At 42.2% G+C, this 13738-nt stretch overlaps 3 long non-coding RNA genes across 3 annotated transcripts in view; 2 read left to right on the forward strand and 1 right to left on the reverse strand.

Moving 5' to 3' along the window:
* The window catches only part of LOC135097674 (uncharacterized), a 24538-nt gene extending 15191 nt beyond the window's left edge, over positions 1 to 9347 (forward strand). Inside the window, exons 2-3 of the long non-coding RNA XR_010265958.1 lie at positions 5855 to 6000; positions 9121 to 9347. This is a non-coding gene — a long non-coding RNA (uncharacterized LOC135097674). The remainder of the gene's footprint in view (positions 1 to 5854; positions 6001 to 9120) is intronic.
* Positions 1337 to 3682, reverse strand: LOC135097657 (uncharacterized). The gene is made up of 2 exons (XR_010265942.1): positions 2997 to 3682; positions 1337 to 1804 (listed from the first exon to the last, which is right to left on the reverse strand). It is a non-coding gene; the product is annotated as an uncharacterized LOC135097657 (long non-coding RNA).
* A 187-nt stretch (positions 9348 to 9534) lies between the features above and the next one.
* LOC135097664 (uncharacterized) lies at positions 9535 to 13305 on the forward strand. The gene is made up of 2 exons (XR_010265952.1): positions 9535 to 9623; positions 11637 to 13305. It is a non-coding gene; the product is annotated as an uncharacterized LOC135097664 (long non-coding RNA).
* Positions 13306 to 13738: the final 433 nt, after the last annotated feature.

Below are 13738 nucleotides of genomic sequence, written 5' to 3' on the forward strand. Positions count from 1 at the left end.
ACGTGTGTGTGTGTGTGTGTGTGTGTGTGTGTGTGTGTGTGTGTGTGTGTGTGTGTGTGTGTGTGTGTGTGTGTGTGTGTGTATGTGTGTGTGTGTGTGTGTGTGTGTGTTAACAATAAAGAATCATCCCAGGGAAGCTAGCCATTGTCTAATATCAAGTAAGAACTGCAAGTATGAGGCGCATTGAAAAACCGAGGCACACACTCAGGTTACCTTTGTGTACACGTGAAGAGCAGACAGCGAAGGGATGGTGTTGCGGGGAGACTACTGAAGAAAGAGGCGAGAAATTCAGGGTTTGGGAAGGCTTAATACAATGGCTCTCTGGTTTCCCTCTAAAGGTGCGTCCACACGATCGAACAATGCTCGACGGACAAAATCGTTACCATATCAGAGGAGAAGCAGGATGACGTCATAAGCGGTGAAACGATGGAAGTGGATCTGGCAACAATCAGTGGTACCAGATGAGGCTGTTTACCACTGTTTCAACTCTGCTCACAGGGCAAAGACCGGTGGACAATGTTCGAAGGTGATGTCCGTTGGCAACTCAGGCATTTAAGTCAGTGTGTGGCCTTGGACGAGTGGTGCAGTACATCACTACCATGGTCCACAAGAAAAAAAAGAAGGCTAAAAAAAATTGCACTATGCAGCATGATCATTGCTGTACTCTGTGAGGAGGAGGAGGAGATGACAAGAAGGGAATGGTGCAAGGACTGGTTGCACAAACGAAATGAAAGGGGAAGCCCATGCAACCATTTTGCAAGAATTGAGAACTGGCTATGAATCGGACTTTACGAACTATATGCGGATGGACCCAAATACCTTCTACGATTTATTGGAAAAGTTAAAACCTTTTATAACAAAGCAGGACACCTGTATGAGGGAGAGCATTTCACCTGCAGCACGTCTGGAAGCAACGTTGAGGTACCTTTCCACCGGGTGCTCCTACAGTTCACTTCAATACAGCACAAGGATTTCAAAACAGAGTCTGTCTGCAATCATTCCTGATATGTGCCAAACCATCTATGATGTGCTTAAGGATCCATACTTAAAGGTAAGTAATGCTTGTTTGTGACGGTGCATATATTATGAATATGAACTTGCGTAATGTGAAGAACATCTCTACAGTTAAGCATAGACGCGAGATTAATTACATACATTATATACATCTTTGTTAGGTGTATGTAAAAAGACCCAAGTGCTTGGTGTTTGGCCACTCGTACATTACCCACGTTGAAGCGCAACCCGTCATATAAAAGTACATCTCTACACATATGTCACATATGTAAAGTTGTTCATGAATATTGTTTCTAAACCAGGGACAAAGACATACTACCACTTAACTGTCACAGATTTATTGTTAACATATTAATGCCACTTCAATACAGACAATAATGGTCGTACTACATAATTAGCCAACAACCTTGGATGAAAAGGTGAGCTTCCCTAATTTCCCCAGATAAAGTACCTCAGAAATTAGTTTCTGTGCATGGATCCTATTTTCTACATTCATCTTTCGCAAATCATTGGTAACAACATCACCAAAAGCACTTTCTTCATCGCTATCCTTCTCCGATCGAGATAATTCTTTCAGTTGATGAAGCGCTTCTTCAAGCACCTCATGCCTCTCGTCAGTGAGTAAAGACCTTTTTCTCCCTCGGGTAGTTTGAGTCTGAATGCGTGAAGACTCAGGCGTTGCAGGTGGTACATTATCATGCGATGTACTTGGGACAGGTGTGACAGGCGTTGGTGTTGTATGGGTTACAGAACCATCTTCATTTTGTTGAAGTATAGGATCATTGAAAATCTGGAAATAGATACAAGCCATTAGTGTATGTCAACGTGTATTATCGTTTTAATTTCCTGTGAAAGAGAGAGAGAGAGAGAGAGAGAGAGAGGAGAGAGAGAGAGAGAGAGAGAGAGAGAGAGAGAGAGAGGAGGATAATGTATTATATATATCGAGAACGCATACAAAAAGACCTTTAATAACATTTTTCTCATTAACAGACACCCCAAACAGCGGAGGAGTGGAAGCGTGTAGCACATGGGATTTTCCAAGAAATGGAACTTTCCTAATTGCATCGGAGCAGTTGACGGGAAGCACATCCTGATAAGGCCACCACCTGATAGCGGCTCCTTCTACTACAACTACAAAGGAAGCCACAGCATAGTGTTAATGGCTGTCTCCAATGCAGACTCAAACTTCATATATGTTGACGTGCGGCACTAATGGAAGAGTGTCGGATGGTGGAGTGTGGGGTAACTGTTCTCTCAACCAGCGTATTGAAGCAGGATCTGCCGGTATGCCAGATGATGAGGTACTCCCAAACAGCTCAAAAATATTACCATATGTGATCGTTGCTGATGATGCATTTCCTCTGAAGCGTCATATCATGAAGCCTTTCTCTCATCAAAATCAAAACCTTGAGCAACGTGTGTTTTCCTACCGACTGTCAAGAGCTCGACGCACCGTAGAAAACGCCATTCGGAATACTTGCTAAAAGATTTGAAGTGTTTCATAAAGCCATTAACCTTGAACCAAAAAAAGTAGAGAAAATAGTTCTTGCTTGCACTGCACTACATAATTACCTTCGCAAAGCACCTATCACCCCAACTTTGTGTTCTGATGCAAATATAGAAAACGCTGATGAAATCCTTGGCATGCTACCGCTCGAGTATGAAGAACACACCACCATCAACGGCACAATTGTACGCAATCTGTATATGAAATATTTCAATGAGGAAGGTACTGTGATCTGGCAAAACAGACATACATGAGGCTAAGTTACAATAACTCGGGAGTAAAATTATAATAGTAATGTATCATAAAAATCACCAATGTTGCATATTGAACATATTTTACATTGCTTTTGTTGACAAAATGTATTATAAAGGTAGATTGTGGCAATAAAGAATGTATGGCCATTGTTTGGTTTTTCATTTTTTTTTTTCATTCAAAGACAGGTAAACAGACAGATATACGACAATTACGTACTCACCTCATGATCAGACACTTCTTCAGGCACAAGAGACACTTGGCTATCCATACTTGACACGGATTCTCTCTTGCTGTCGCCATCGTTGAGGAAGCAGAGGTCATCAAAACACCATAATATGGGGGTGTAAATGTCGTCAGCACCAGCCCCCGACTTCTTTGATTTCTCCTGTTTTCGTAGTTCTCTCCTATATTGACTACGGATGGATTCTATTTTTTTCTTCACTTCAGAAGCAGTAACAGATAATCCATTTCTATTCAGTCCTGCCGTTATTTCATTAATGGCCGCGACACGTTTTGTTCCTATCCTTGTACACAGTAGACTTTACATTCCATAGGCATGGATTCTGCCGGTATAGTTCTATTAGTAGCAGGGTCTCTTTTCTGTCCCAGTGGCAACTCTTCTCATTGACTGAGGTACTGCTGGCCATGGTCACAGGACGATGAGAACTAATGAACTGACGGACTTTGAAAATCCTGTAACCAAGTGACTTTGCTCGTCGAGTGTCTGGCAGTATCGTATAATTCCACACCAGACAGTGTCTGACGTTTCGATGCTGCGAACACGGACAATGTCCGGTACACCACTTGGTGCTCGCTTCTGACGTCATCAACGAGCCTTTCCGCTTTCCACTGGTAGTTGGTAACAATTTTGTCCGTCGAGCATTGTTCGATCGTGTGGACGCACCTTTTTTTTTAAGACCTTGAATTTAAAAGATAAGTCATAGTGATCCTTAAAAAAATAATTAAAAAAAAGATGAAAGTGTGTGTTGATGACGTATTGAATTGGATCTCTCTCTCTCTCTCTCTCTCTCTCTCTCTCTCTCTCTCTCTCTCTCTCTCTCTCTCTCTCTCTCTCTCTCTCTCTCTCTCCTCTCTCTCTCTCTCTCTCTCTCTCTCTCTCCCGGTTCACTCATGTACACTTGCAACTGACGACACAGCAACACACACACACACACACACACACACACACACACACTCACACACACACACACACACACACACACACACACACACACACACACACACGCGCGCGCGCGCGCGCGCGCATCACCACCACCACCAGTTCAAGCTCCATAACTCATCAAAAGTGTGTGGTTGACTTAACGTGCCTCGCCTTACACGGCTTGGCTTGGCTTGGCTTGGCTTGGCTTGGCTTGGCTTGTTGCAGTTACAAATTCACTCTTCAGTCTTCGTGCTCATGTTCTCCACGTTCTACTCATGGCAAAAATTCAGTCATATATTTAAACTCATGTCATTCACGCTTCGGTATTTCACATTGCAGTCATAGATAGACAGATAGATAGTCACAATCCTGCCAGTCACATTCCAGTCACACACTCGCAGTCACTCCTACACCCACGCTCCAGTCGTACATAGTCACTCTTAGTCCAGTCATGCTCCCACACTCCAGGCATCCCTCACGTTCCAGCCAGCAGTACATTGACACCCAGACCTGCACCATTCCAGCAATCCTTCGTGCTTCAGGTGTTTGAGATCCATCATCCCCCTCCCACGATCCCTCCTCCCTTCACTTCCTCTCTCACCGCCCTCCTTCCTTGTCCCTTCCTACCTCATTGTTCTCCTCCCTCACTGAGTACCTCTTCTTGTAATCTGGTGCTAATCTCCGGCCCTGTTGGTCTTGTGATGACTCACCGCATCTTGTTGTTCTCCTCGGTGGTCACGTCTCGTCTCTTATCTATCAGGGTGGTGATACCTTCTGTCGTTTTTATCATCTTCTTCCCTCATTTATTCTTTCTACTTCTTGTTTCCCTTTTCATTTCTTCATTCTTGTTTCATTCTTGTTTCTTGTTACATGTTTCACTTCTTGTTGTTTGTTGGGTTACAACAACGCCCCTATTCTTCCTCCACGGCCCCTCTCCTTCCTTCACTGCCTCGACTTCCCCTGGCTCTTCTTCCTTCACTGCTCCTCCTTCACCGTCCCTCTTCCCTCACTTACCTTTCTGCCATCATTATTCCTCCTTCCCTTCCCTGCCCTGCTCATCAATTCCCCCCCGTCCCCTTCCTTCACCACCCTCCAGCCTCCCCCATCCTCGCCACTCTCGAACCTTCTTTATCTAGTCTCTCTCTCTCTCTCTCTCTCTCTCTCTCTCTCTCTCTCTCTCTCTCTCTCTCTCTCTCTCTCTCGTCTTATTCAAGTCTTGTCTGTTCTTTCTTTTCGTTTAGCCCTCTCATTACTTATGGCATCGTTTTCCTTCCTCTTTCTTTCTTCCTTCCTTTTTGTATTTATTTGATTTCCTTTCTTCGTTTTCTACCTTTCCGTTATTTCGTTCTTTTTTTTTATCCTTCCTGCCTTCCTTTCTTTCATTTGATTTCTCACCTTTTCTTTTCCGTGTCTTCCTTTCCCTCTCCTTTTGTTCATACCTTCCTTTCTTCTTTTATTCTCCGTTTTCCTTTTATTTATTTATTTATTTATTTATTTTTGTTAAGGGAGGCTTTGCTTTTATTTATTCCTTTCTTTTCTCCTGCGTTCCTTCCTTCCCTCCTTTCTGCCTCCCTCCCTCCCTCCCTCTCTCACCGGGCCTGCATCCTGGCATTTTACAGCCTACATCCACTTTACAGGATTGCTCAGTGTGCCTTGTCACAGACAGCCTCGGAAGAACCAAAATACAAGTTAGATATGTTGTTTGTTCTTCATTTGTATTTCTTTGTGAGTGATCTAACCCCTTGCTCTTATCTATTACTGTTTGTTCTTCATTTGTGAACGATTTCAACCTCTTGTCGTTATCTTTTACTTCTTGTGTTTCCTTTGTATCCCTCCGAGTGGCCATATCTATTGATGTTCATTCTTCCTTCGTGTTCCTGCAGGAGTGACCTAACCCTCACCTCTCTCTTCCTCAGCTGTGACACAAGGAGCAGCTCTCTCAGCGACGGGTCGGGGAGCGGTGGACGGCGGATGAATACTTCGACTCCCTCGCCTTCTTCCGCATCATGTCCGACCCGCCGATCCTGGTGGTGGGCGGCGTGCGTCAGAGGAGTTGAAAAATGTATGGGACACACTGCTGTGCTCTGCGTGTAGCTGTGAGGTGAAGTACAGACGACTGCATTGTCTCAGCCTCGGAGGTGCCACTTGCTCAAATTACGAATGGTTTAATCTTATTTTTTGCAGTATCTTATAATAAGACAAATGATATTAAAAGGCATGTACTTTACCGATAAGCATTACACGACAACATTATTGCGGTGATTAAAAGTACTCCTGTAAAATGCTGCGCGGCATCATCACTCAGCTGTTTTCAAGGTCGCTTGGACTCGCTACCCCTGCTCCCATTGCTTTGATGATGCCACGTAGCATTTTACAGGAGTATTTTTAATCACCACAATAATGTTGTCATGTAATGCTTATCGGTAAATTACATGGTTTTTTGATACCATTTGTTTTGTTATAAGATACTGCAACATTTCACAGCCTTCAAAAAAAATAAGATTAAACCACTCGTAATTTGAGCAAGTGGCACCTCCGAGGCTGCGACAACGCAACAGTGTGTCTGTCATGTCACAGAGCACACCCGCGAGTCCCGTACATTTTCAACTCCTCTGACGGGGTAAACAAAGAAAGCTTTAAAATGCATATGTGTATACAACATTCTCTACTTACAATTACACGTTCTTTCACCTCTTTCAGTATTTGCAGAAACTCGCGTTACACCCTGTATAAGAAATTGCAAGGTGGCGGACAAGCTGTCTCAATATATCAACCACGGGAACAATAGACACCTGTAACCGCTTCACTCAGGGCGTCCAATCCCTTATGCTTTCGGATACAATACTTTACATTCTTCACTTGTAAAATCCATTACCTTTTAAAGCCTCACACACACACACACACACACACACACACACACACACACACACACACACACACCTTCCCTCAAACTCATTCATATTTCACCTTTTTTTTTTTTCCCCACAATGCATTTTAATCTTTCCTGTTCACTAATTAAGCTCCTTTGTGCACCTTATGAATTAATTCGAGCGTTTCATTATAAGTTACAGGAGAGAAGCAAGTGATATTTCTTATTGATTCGGTTTCATATGGAAGGGAAGGGATAGGAGGTAAAAAAGGGTTATTGTGATAGGTAAGGTAAAAATGGTTATTTTTTTTATTAAAGTTGTTAACTTGCCTGTGAAAAGTGTGTGTGTGTGTGTGTGTGTGTTTGTAATATGTTTTCCTGTCTCTCTCTCTCTCTCTCTCTCTCTCTCTCTCTCTCTCTCTCTCTCTCTCAACGAAAGATAAGAGCGATAGTAAGCAGAAAGAGAAAACTGTTGTAAGGAGAGAGAGAGAGAGAGAGAGAGAGAGAGAGAGAGAGAGAGAGAGAGAGAGAGAGAGAGAGAGAAAATGGCGTCAACCACTAACACAAAATTAAATTCCTGACCAGATCTCTCTCTCTCTCTCTCTGTCTCTCTCTCTCTCTCTCTCTCTCTCTCTAATCCTCATGATCCATCCCTGCTGCACCTAATCACAATGTAATGCCCTATTGTTTGGTTTGTTTTCCTAGTGTTCCCCTCCTCACTCCATTTTCCCCTTTTCCTCTTCTTCATTTTTCCTTTTGTCTTTATTCGTATTTTTCCTTTATTTTCCCCATTTTCCTCTTGTTTCGCCATTTTTTTCTCTTATTCTCTCCCTCATCCCTTTTTTCATTATTTTTTCCTTTTCCTTTTTCTCTATTTCCCCTTTCTCCCAATCCTCTGTGTGTATGTGTGTGTGTGTGTGTGTGTGCTGGCTCGTGATTGGCTGGATAGGGATGGCTTGGTGTGGCTTGGTGTGGATGCACTAGATTGGTTTGTGGATGGCTATTATTATTATTTGTTTGTATTTTGTTTGTTTACTTATTTATTTATTTTTTTATTATTTGTTTGTGTATGAGAGAGAGAGAGAGAGAGAGAGAGAGAGAGAGAGAGAGAGATTGATTTAAGAAGACCACATAAAATTTCTCTCTCTCTCTCTCTCTCTCTCAATATTTAAGCTTCATTATCTTTCACCATAGTATTTAAAAATATACGACTATGTTGTTTTGTGTATTGGCGTTCAGATTAATTTGCTTTACTTAGTCTTCATTTATTTATTTATTTTGTGTTGGTGTATATAATTTTTTTTCAGTGTTTATTGATGAGATTATATTTTTTTCATAGTGTGTTTATTTAGTCACTTTTTGTTGTAGGTTAATTCAAAGTTGAGCATTTTGACTCACATTTGACACTCTCACTTGACTCACCATACTCATCAAGTTGTGTCACTGTATTTTTGTGTAAAGCCTCATATTTTTGAGTCATGCATCTAATATACTCTTCACTTGTACACGCACATTGAGCCTCACTACATTCACGCAGGCCGCAAGAAAATTAGGCTTGTCGATTTTGGTTTCATTCTTTATTGTAGACACTGTACAAGATTGCAACATTTGTGTATGTAATGGTGTGTGTGTGTGTGTGTGTGTGTGTGTGTGTGTGTGTGTGTGTGTGTGTGTGTGTGTGTGTGTGTGTGTGTGTACAAGATTGCAACATTTGTGTATGTAATGGTGTGTGTGTGTGTGTGTGTGTGTGTGTGTGTGTGTGTACAAGATTGCAACATTTGTGTATGTAATGGGTGTGTGTGTGTGTGTACAAGATTGCAACATTTGTGTATGTAATGGTGTGTGTGTGTGTGTACAAGATTGCAACATTTGTGTATGTAATGGTGTGTGTGTGTGTGTGTGTGTGTGTGTACACAAGATTGCAACATTTGTGTATGTAATGGTGTGTGTGTGTGTGTGTGTGTGTGTGTGTGTGTGTGTGTGTGTTGTGTGTGTGTGTGTGTGTGTGTGTGTACAAGATTGCAACATTTGTGTATGTAATGGTGTGTGCGTGTGTGTGTGTGTGGAGACAATTGGTTGGTGAGGGTGTTGGTGAGGGGCTGTGGGGAGTCACTGTGGGTTTGTAAACATACTGTGGGGGACATACTGTGGGACTGTGGAGAGAGAGAGAGAGAGAGAGAGAGAGAGAGAGAGAGAGAGAGAGAGAGAGAGAGAGAGAGAGAGAGAGAGAGAGAGAGACTTGCAACCATATGGGGAGAGGTGTTATTCACTGTTCTTCATCGCAAAAGTATTGTTCATAGTTGTTCATTGCAGGTGAGAGAAGACACAGTATGTTGAGGGAAGGCAGCTGCACTAGTGACAGCAGCAGCAGAGCCCCCACCACTGCTGCTGCTCCTCTCCTCTTCCCAGCACAGCAGCACACAGGACACATTTCCATCATCTTTAAATCCCGAACACTTGTGCCTTGGTGATAATCTCACAGCAGCAAACCCTACATTGCTCAGGTCAACTTCCAGCTAGAATCATATCTGGAGTTATTTTTCCACAAAGAAGGATTCAAAATATCCCCTGGGGGGATTAAGATATTTTTTAGAAAATGAAAATCCACTCGAATTTTCTGCCTGAAGCTCTCGTTAAAATGACTCCCCTCTTGAATCTTGTGTCCGACTCCAAGCGGTGTCCAAGAGAACGGGTCTCCAGTTTGTAGTGAGACTTCCGAGCCGCCCAGACCCGTGAAGCCTTCAAGTCCCGGCAATGAAACGGTTCGTGTGAGGAAGACTGCTTCTGGTGCTGCAGGTGGAAATTGTTACTAGTGTGTAAGTATGTGGTAAATATCTGTGGAAACCAAAGGATGTTTTCACTCGTACCAAACGTTATGGTCATGGAGAGATATCTCTCTTCCTGCACACAAAACAACTACAACCACCTAATTATTACACACACACTCCTATACCAGCCTCGGAGTCCCCATCTGCTAACGACCCTAAATGTCTTGACACCCCTCTCAGTTTTTCTTCTTAAACTTCTACAGATTGAACGCGAATGCTGCAGAACACTGCCTCTCCTCTATTAAGCTTCATCATCCTTTCCTCATGTAACCCTGGTGTCTGAGGCAACTGACAGTAGCCCCTTTTCAGTTTCCTCTTACTTTCTCTATCCAAAGCTGGATGTTGTGTTTATGTGCGCAATGAAATTAACCTGCTTTCGTGCCCACGCTCTTGAATCTTTCGGGTTTTCCACCACCTGGCTACGACAACAGAGTCCCTTTCATACTAAATTTATCTGTGTTGTATACCTTTCACCTAACTCCTCTGACTGTAAGAAATTCTTTGACTACTTAACTTCCAAAGTGGAGCACATTCTAACTCTCTTCCCTTTTGCAGGGATCTCCATTCTTGGAGACTTCAATGTTCACCACCAGCTTTGGCTTTCCTCTCCATTCACTGACCATCCTGGTGAACTAACCTTTAAATTTGCTATCCTCCATGACCTAGAGCAATTGGTGCAACACTCTAATCGTATTCCTGACCGTCTTAGAGATATGCCTAACATTCTTGACCTTTTCCTGACCTCTAATCCTTCTGCTTATTCTGTTACCCTCTCTTCTCTGTTGGGCTCTCCGATCACATCTAGTATCTGTATCTTGTCCTATCACTCCAATCCCTCCTCAGGATCCCCTAAGCGAAGGTGCCTCTGGCGTGTTGGCTATGCTAGTTGGGGGAACCTGAGGAGGTATTTTGCTGATTTTCCTTGGAATGACTACTGCGTCCGTGACGGAGACCGCCCTGTGTGCCGAGTGCACAAGAGGTGATAGTGTCTGGCATGGAGGCGTACATTCCTCACTCTTTTTCTCGACCTAAACCTCCAAAACTTGGTTTAACATAGCTTGTTCTCGTGCTATACATGAGAGAGATGTGGCCCACCAAAGGTGCTTAAGCCTTCCATCACCAGAATCTCATGCACTTTACATTTCTGCCCGGAACCATGCCAAGTCTGTTCTCCAACTAGCCAAAAACTCCTTCATTAATAGTGTCAAAACCTTTCAAGATCTAACTCCCCCCGTGACTTCTGCCACTTAACCCAAAAACATCTATAATAACTTTGATTCTTCTTTCCCTCCTTTATTTCAACCAGATGGCACCACTGCTATCACATCTATCTCTAAAGCTGAACTCTTTGCTCAATCCTTTGCTACAAACTCTACCTTGGATGATTCAAGGTTTGTTCCTCCCTCACCTCCACTAGCGTAGACAAGACTGTCAGTATACAATGGACATGACACACTGAGGCAGCTGGTACAGCTTTGGCTCTAAATGTTATAATAATACTCTGCCACTTTGTTGACGAGTGACAATACAACCTCTCGTTCCTCAGACTGTTCTTTTCACGCAACAGCTTCAAACCAAATCCTGAAATACTGAACCAACATGAACCACCTCTGCTATCAAGTAGTCAGCACTGTGAAGGGCTGTACAGTTCCTTACCTCACTAAATAATAATACTTTCTGATCCAATCTATCTCTGTCTGTCTGTCTGCTGCCATGGCTTGACCTGCTCTTCTTTCATCTGTAGCTTCCATTCTGTCTGCCGTCTCCCTGCATCCTCTTGTCCACCACACCATCCTCCCTTGTGTGTTTGCTGCCACTGTCTATCTAGAAAAAAATGTTTTCTGCCAAACCTTGAACTAGTACAACGTGAACCACCTGTGGTCTAATCTTTCTCCAGCATTTCTTCTGTCCACTGTCACTGTCTGAACCAGTCACCTAACACACCATCCTTCCTGCCACGGTCATTCCTCTCTGATGCTCTTCTCTTTCTCCCTCTCTCAGCGTGGTGGCAGCACGGGCCTCGGCACTCCCTGGCACCACGGCAGGTGTCAGTGAGGCAGGCAGGTGTTGGTTCAAGTCCTGGCAGTGTCACTTCGCTGCTGTATTGTTTGGTGCAGCGGAAAATGCTACGTTTTTCATCACTTAGTGTAGAGTCTATTTTTGCTTGACGTTATTTGTGTTGGTAAGGCATTTCCACTATATAGTGGTAGATATTCTGGGAAATAAGGAATTAGCAACACTAAGACATGCTTGAACAACACTCACCAGTGTGGAAGACTTGTCAGGCAGTGGCTGTAGTGGCTTCACTTGAACCACGACCATGTTCTCCTCAACCCTTGGAAAGAGAACAATTCATCTGAAATGGAGATACAAAGATATTGGGGAAAATTTGAGAGAGAGACGCTGCAAAGTGTAGCTGACAGTGTGCGTGTCGTCATCAAGAGGAGGGGCTCTAAAATGAAACAGTAGGACACTCGTGAAGACATTCATACTATCTTTTCTCAAGGGAAGTGTGTGTCGTGTGTGTTAACAACGTCAGGCGCGGACATTTTTTGCATCAAGGGTGATGTACGATCCGGACATGAAAAAAGTTTTTTTTTCTTTTATAATTTTCTAATTTTTTTCCGCTTCTTTTGATATATGTAACGTTTTAATAAGAACAAAAAAAATCCCCTTATGTAAAGAGATCTTCTGTTATGAAATTCCCACGGTTTCGCCCGCTGCGAGACTGTCACACAAGTTTTTTTTACATTTTTTTTTTTTTTTTCTCTTTTCATATATTTTTCTGACATACCCGTTCTTCTTCACTCTCCCATGAATATCTACGGTTCTCTTGCTGCATACAATATTAGAAAGCACGAAATTCTAGATCTAACTATTTTCTCAAATTGATATACGAAAAAAAAATATAATTATTTTTTTTTTTCGTAAATCTAGCAAATAGTCAATGTATCTGCATTAGATATCTTTTGCATTGATATTTTATTTATTTTCAAACAATTAAACACTGGTTTTTACTTAGAAATATGGCGAAATATAACAAAAATTGTTTTCACCCGCCTTCTCCCCTCCCACCCGGTAATTAAGGGTGAAATCATGAATAGCTTTAGGCCTTATACACAAAACCAATCGGAGTAACTAAAACTATGTCTGCTTTTTCAACATATTCTGATGTATATATCGCGTGAATTTCAAGTCCCTGGCTGCAATAGGTGAATTAGTCACCCCTTAAACTTTATGACATAATATCTCAAAATGGCGGATTTTAGCATATAAAAATGATCTGCTCCGTTGTTATTGGTGTTACACACAGATGGGCTATTGCGGCTTATCAAACTGTGAGAGGCGAACAAAGTCTGCTGTCGTCATTTTTGTTTGGAGTTGATTTTGATTTTTGACAAATATTTCAAAGTTTTTTTTTTTTTTTTACTTTTCATCGAAAAAAAATCGTACAATAAAAGAAAAAAGATAGCAGACTTTGTTCTCCTATCCTTCCTGATCAAAATACTTTTTAAATAAATGAGGGAGGAGATACGAGTTGAACACAGGCAATTTAACAAGGGATTAGCGATCCTTCAACCACCCCCAAGTGTATGAATAAAGGTGATTAGTTACTTTGATGTGGAAAGACTGTAATTTGTAAAGATGAGAATATATGAGAATAAATTATTTCTGTGACCTTGTGTCCAGCCAATGTTTGTAGGTGTTAAGGTGAAACCACGAGGTGAGGTGACATTAGTATTGTCAAGTGTCTTCGTAAGGTACTCACACCAAAGTTTTCATTTGCTTCAATCAATCAAGGTCTGGTGATAAAAAAGGCACTGCATCCTGTGCACTCTAGCCTGTGCACGCCTTCCTTTCACTCTGGAATGCACACCTTTATATATTGTGCTGCATTCACACTCATTTTTCAATAAAAATAAATAAATAAATAGCAATCAACAAAAAACAAAAAGTGACAAGAAAATAAATAAAAACACGGGTGTAAAGTACTCTTCTCCGTTAACCTCCAAGATAACCACATCAACTGGTCTTCAGGAAAAAAAAATAAAAGATAAATAATGTTTATCACTCACGTGGAGCACAGCGTTACACCAAAAAAA

The sequence above is a fragment of the Scylla paramamosain genome, unplaced genomic scaffold (assembly GCF_035594125.1).
Source record: "Scylla paramamosain isolate STU-SP2022 unplaced genomic scaffold, ASM3559412v1 Contig28, whole genome shotgun sequence".
Lineage (NCBI taxonomy): Eukaryota > Metazoa > Arthropoda > Malacostraca > Decapoda > Portunidae > Scylla > Scylla paramamosain.